At 45.0% G+C, this 6,483-nt stretch overlaps 1 long non-coding RNA gene across 1 annotated transcript; it reads left to right on the plus strand.

Moving 5' to 3' along the window:
• The first annotated feature begins 889 nt into the window (after window positions 1-889).
• LOC129037457 (uncharacterized) lies at window positions 890-4,962 on the plus strand. The gene is made up of 3 exons (XR_008502814.1): window positions 890-1,393; window positions 2,260-2,350; window positions 4,629-4,962. It is a non-coding gene; the product is annotated as an uncharacterized LOC129037457 (long non-coding RNA).
• The last annotated feature ends 1,521 nt before the right edge of the window (window positions 4,963-6,483 follow it).

Genomic DNA, 6,483 nt, shown 5'->3' on the forward strand with positions numbered 1-6,483 from the left:
TGGTGCTTCCTTGATTAGCTTAATAGTAGACCTCCTGAATTGTTTTTCTGGCAAATCAGATATTTTTGTCTTGGTTTGGATCCATTGCTGGTGAGCTAGTGTGATCTTTTGGGTGTGCTAAAGAACCTTGCTTTGTCATATTACCAGAATTGTTTTTCTGGTTCCTCCTCATTTGGGTAGACTATGTCAAAGGAAAGATCTGGGACTCAAGAGCTGCTGTTCACATTCTTTTGTCCCATGGGGTGCTCCCTTGATGTGGTGCTCTCCCCTTCTCCCAATGATAGGGCTCCCTGAGAGCTGACATGCAATGAGTGTTATTTGTCTTCTGGATCTAGCCACCCAGCACAGCCACTAGGCTCTGGGCTGGTACTGGTGGTGTTTGCACAGAGTCCTGTGATGTGAACCTTTTTCAGGTCTCTCAGCTGTGGATAGCAGAACCTGCTCCAGTGGAGGCAGCAGGGGAGTGAAGTCGACTCTGAGGGTCCTGGGTTATATTTTTGTTTAGTGCACTGGTTTTGAGTTGGTTGGCCTGTGGCCAGGAGGTGACACTTTCAAGAGCTCATCAGCTACAGTAGTAGAAGAAAGATACAAGACTGCCCTAGGGTCGGGTAGTGGGCGGGGGCCACAGAGCTCCCAAGAGGTTATGTTCTTTGCCTTTAGCTATCAGGGCAGGTAGAGAAAGACCACCAAATGAGGGAAGGGTTACGCATGTCTGAGCTCAGCCTCTCATTGGGCCTGGCTTGCTGCAGCTGCTGTGGGGGATGGGGGTGTGATTCCCAGGCCAGTGGATTTATGTTCCCGGGGGACTATGTGTGCCTCTGCTGTGTCACACAGGTTACCAGGGAACTGGGGGAAAGCCGGCAGCCACAGGCCTCACCCAGCTCCCATGCAGCCCACAGCCTGAAAGGCCACTCTCACCATGCACCCCCAACAGAACAGGATTTATTTACAGGCAGCGGGTGAGCAGGGCTGAGAACTTGCCCCAGGTTACAAGCCTCCCAGCTGAGAAAACAAGCAGACTCACAGTTCCTTGGCAGTCCCATGCAGCCTGCAGTGGCAATCTACCTCCTTTAAAGGGTCTGTGGATTCTCATTCTCTTGGCTTTCCTGGTATGTTCCCTCGGTAGTTCTTAGAGCAAAAGTTCACGTGAGTGTCCACCTGCTGCTCTGTCCAGCCGAATGGGAGCTGCAAGTTATTCTTGCCTCCTATCCACCATTTTTATATGAGTCTCCACCAGGTTTCCATATTTCTAAGAAAATAACATGGAAAGAAACTGTTTCTCATCTTCTCTGGGGCACTTTGAATCTGGATGAGTTGCTGGGAACTGCAGCTCTCCTGCCTCCGGACATCAGGCTATGTGAGAAAATGTATTTCCTCATTGCTTAAAAAGCAGGTGAGAGTCTGGCTCTGTTGTCATTTGCTGTGCCCTGACTAATGCACTTCCTCCGAGCTCTTCCAGAGATGGAATTGACTACCTCCTGGATCTCTCCCTAGTCAACTGCCATCAGAGTGAGGTTTTCTTTCCCGTTTCATCTAAGAAACATTTATTGATCGCCTATTATGAACAAGGCACTTTGAAGATGCCCAGTTATGTAAGGCACCATTTTGTACCCTCAAGTACCTTATAATCAAATAACAAAATATAAAAATATATGCAAATAAAGCCAGTTAGAAAGTGCTAAATATTATAGAAAATATACCAACAAATGAATATGCAGATATAGGGCAGAGGGAAATTATTTTTGGTGGATTATAATAATATGTCATTGGCATAAAAATCACAAGATACTATGGCATATATCTGAGAGTGTAGTTTTTTTTCCTCTGCTCTTTATTACAGAAACTGCTAAATAAATTCAAGCTCAGAACTGCCTACTATCCCATCATCTTTCATTCGTCCGTTTCCCTTCAGTGTTCATATTCAAGTTGTGATTGTTGATAGTAGTACTTAGTACTGGTGTGTTCGTATTTATGAACCTTCTATTTGTTTTTACTTAATGCCATGTACATTTTGCATTTTGCTACAGTGCTTTTCCCCCATGTCTCCTTTCCCTCTTTATTCCCACTCTTAGCCCCTGAGGTAGCCATGACAAGTCTGGAAAGTATCCTTCTAGAGCATTCTCCGTGTTGTCATACTAACATGAACAGATATGTTGGTTTTGTTTTTCTACAATTGGATCCTACCATGTGAATTTCTCTGTAGCTAATTTTCTTTCTTAACAACAGGGTAAAAGCTTTCTTTACCAACCTCTATTACAGAAAGTGGCTGGATTCCCCAGTGCTCTCCATTCCTCTGATGCTCCTGGACACCCATGGTGCTAACAAGCTTTGGCCAGTAGGCTGCTTTCTGGTATGTTTGCATCCTTCTGCTCCCACCAGGTGACTTCTGGGCTCATCACAGTCAGGTTGTATTGGTCCTTAAGCCTGTTTATACCACTGGGTTTATAACTGTAATTCTATGCTTTCATCAAATACTTTATAAATTAGTGCAATTAGAGCAGAAAACGAAGACCATCACATTTCTATGAAAATCAAGTTAAATGCCCTGGAAAGATTTGCTCAATGTTGCTTTCTAAAAACATTTGCTATCCAGATGACAATAAAGATCTGGGGTATATCAGTTACCTTTTGCTGTATAACAAACCACCCCAAAACGTAGTGGCTTGGAACAATAATGATCTATTATTTCTCATAATTTCATGGGCTGCTGGTTTTGCCTGGACTCTCTCACAGGGCTGCATTCAGCTGGAGCTGACTGGGCTGGAAAGTCCGAGATGACCTTCTCCATCTGTCTGTCAGTTGGTGCTGGCCGTCCACTGAGCCCTCACGTTGCCTTTTATCCTGAACTAGCTGGGCTTCCTTACATGGTGGCCTCAGGGCAGTAATCCAACAGGGCCAAAACCAGAAAAGAGCAAGGTCTCTTAAGCTCTAGCCTGACATCATTTTCTGTTGGCCAAAGCAAGTCACAAGGTCATCCTCACTTTAAGGAATGGGAAATAGGCTTCACCTCTTGATAGGACGAGCAGCAATGTCACATCACAAAAGCTTATGCCTACTGGCATGGGAGGAAGTTGTGGCAATATTTCACAATTTAACACAAGAGGGGATATCATAAAAATCTAGTGGTGTTCTATAAGCAGATTGCTTTACCACTGCCTTTAAATTCTCACCCCACTTTACAAGACCAGTGCTCTAACCCCTGAGCTATGGAGCCGGCTGCAACTCACCCCACTTTAAAGAAAACAGAACAGAAAATTGTAGATTACATATCATAGAAATGATTTGTGCAAGAAAGGTAACATGGAATACCAATTAGCTGAAAATGTCCGGTAAAAAGACTTGGGCCTTACATCCAAAGAATGGCAAATGATTCAGAGGTTTTTAAGCTTTAAAGCAATGTGTCTTTTTGATGACTTTTAATTGACTCTTATCCCCATTACATTGAAGAAGAGCGCTTCCATGATGTACCAGACTTATTCTTATAGACCAGTGGTTAGAGAGACTACTCTCTGCCTTTTTAATAGCTCCATGGAATTCCAAGATATGAATATGCCACATTTTATTTAACCAATCCCTTGTCAGCAGATCTTCAGGTGGTTTCTTTTTTATCTTCCCACAATGAACAATGCTACAATAAATATCAGCTTAAGTATAATATAAGCTTTTGATACTAGTGCTTTTTGTTTTTGTTTTTAATATCGACAGGCTTGAGCTCCAAAGGCAAGATTTCTGGGCTGGGCATGGTGGCTCATGACTGTAATCCTAGCATTTTGGGGGGCCGAGGCTGGCAGATCACTTGAGGTCAGGAGTTCAAGACCAGCCTGGCCAACATGGTGAAACCCTGTCTCTACTAAAAAATACAAAAAATTAGCCGGGCCTGGTGGCGGTTGCCTGTAATCGCAGCTACTCGGGAGGCTGAGGCAGGAGAATCACTTGAACTCGGGAGGCAGAGGTTGCAGTGAGCTGAGATCATGCCACTGCACTCCAGCTTGGGCAATAGAGTGAGACTCTTAAAAAACAAACAAACAAACAAAGGTGGAATTTCTGGGTTAAATGTCAAGTGTATTTTAAAAGTGAATAGATATTGCCAAATCACTTTCCCAAAAAGCTCCATAGTAAATTCCCACCCCTGGTAGCAATGTATGAGAGTATCTTTTTCTATTCTTTCCAGCCCTTATATTTGTCGTCTGTGACACTTACTCTGCATCTTCCAATAACAGCATCTCTGCATCTCTACACTTTTGTATATGTCGTAAACCCTTCATCTCACCTAGATGTCATTTTTCTTCTCCCCTCTCTGGAGAGCTTCTACTTGACTTTCAGAACTCAACAAAAATGCCCCTTACTTTGGGAAGCTTCCCTAACATCCAGAGGGCAAGCTCGCTTTCAATTCCACTGCCTCTGTTCTCTTTATGGTTCTCTCTGCCAGCCCCATCACGGGCACTAATAGAATTTGGGTGTCTTGAAGTCTCCCCTGCAAGACTCCTAAGCTGGTAGAGGACAAGGGACATCCTACAATCTTCTTGGAGTTCCCTGTGCCAGGAAATGTTCATTTATTAAATGACATTACAGTGAAGCTTTTCCATGAATATCTGTTGAATAACAGAAGGAATTTTTTTTTTTTCCAGAGACGAATGATTGTAACTGTTCGGGCAGGGTGAGGCAAGAGGAACGTACAGTTACAGAATCCATGGGCAAAGCATCTCAGGGCCAGAAGCGAGCCCGAGGGCACTGTGTAGGCCTTGATCAGTTTAGCAATTTCTACGATTCCGACATCCTCTTTCTGTTCTTTCCGGACTCAGGCATCCAAGGTCACCTCATTATGGCTCTGTGCGAAGACAGCACCCCAAAGGGGCCATCGGTTTGGAACATCTGATCGGCTTTCTGAGTCAGATCCACTAGCTCGTAAAATCCAATAAATGTCAAAGATATGTCAGGCCCATTAACCTCTGGAGGTCTATTAAAAGACTCTGCTTCTGCTAAGGAGATTCTGTTACTGTCACATGGACACCAGGGCAGCCAATTCTAAACCCCTGAATTTAGAAAGTTAAGAAGGGGATACGATTTCACATGGGATCGCTTGGTCTCTGCTAGTTTTGTCATAAGACTCTGCCTTTTCTTCCACTCATACACACAGAGCATCTGTTGGTGTGACCAGCTCTGTGATAGGTATGTGGGGGAAACATTCTAGAACTTCTTTTTCCTGCGTCCAGGAAAATTAACCCAAACACTTTCTTCATAAAACTGCATGCACATTTCTTCCTTACAGTCCTTACAACATTGAAGCATTATTGTTTGCTTGCACATGAGTCCCCTCTATTAGATTATGAGTTCCTTAAGAACTGGGGATCACGATTCCTTTCGGTAAGAAGCAAGGGAAACCCAAGAAGCAAGGGAAACCTTAACCTAAATTACTTCAGGAAAAAACAAACCTGCTTGACACATAGAACCAAAAAGTCCAAAGGCAAAGTCCATGCACAGTTGGATTCAGAGGCCCCAAAGGTGTTCTCAGGAGTCTCACCTCCATCTCGCGGCTCTGCATTTCTCTGCATTGGTTTCATCTGCAAGCAAGCCCTCCCCAGCCACGGCAAGATGGGCTCTGGTGGATCCCACATGATGGCAAGCCTGCCTTCAGCAGCTCCAGGCATCCTGCTGCCAGCCTAACACCCCTGTGAGAAAGAATTTTTATTTCCCAATAGGGCCAGTGGATCTCCCAGGCTAATTCTTGCTGGCCCAGAGTGGGCCCAGGTGCTAGTTCCAGGGCATTCCTTTTGCAAAACAATTACCATGTTGTGTTGTCATGCCTGCTTTACTTGCTAGTTTCCCACCCAGAACTGTGAGTTGCATGGTGGTTGAAACCAATTCCATCTTCCTAGAGCCTAGTGTAATACCTGGCGTGCAACAGGTGCACAAGGCAGCCCCTTCCAAGGCCCTGCCTAGGGTTGACAGGGATGTAGGTTGGCCCAAGGCTACCAGATCCTTCAATATTTCAAAAGCACCAAGTATTCTAAGTCTCCAGTTTTGGGAGGAAGGTGGGTGGGGAAGACATCTGCATGCCAAATCTGACCTGTGTGTTGAAGGAATGAATGAAACTAACAGTCGAGGGTCTCATGTTCATTAGGCACTGTGGAAGTCCATTTGTGCAACATCATGTTTCCAAAGTGGTTGCAAAAATATCCCCGACCTCACATGCTCTTTCGTGAGGAGACTCCTCTGCCATGGCATATCAAGAGGTAGAGTCCATTTGTCCTCCTCTGGAATCCTTGGGGCAGGCACTCACACCTGTTATGAGCAATAGACTATGATGGAGGTAGCACTGGGTAACTTCTGAAGCTGGGCCTTGGGAGAGATGCAGCTTCTGTCTTTGGCTCTTGGAACATCCCTCAGTGCCATGTTATGAGGAAGCACCAGCAGCCACGTGGAGAGGCAAGGAGGACAAGCCAGGCTCCTACGTGAGAGCTCCAGCTGAGCTCCCAGCTGGCA

This window comes from Pongo pygmaeus, chromosome 4 (assembly GCF_028885625.2).
Source record: "Pongo pygmaeus isolate AG05252 chromosome 4, NHGRI_mPonPyg2-v2.0_pri, whole genome shotgun sequence".
NCBI lineage: Eukaryota > Metazoa > Chordata > Mammalia > Primates > Hominidae > Pongo > Pongo pygmaeus.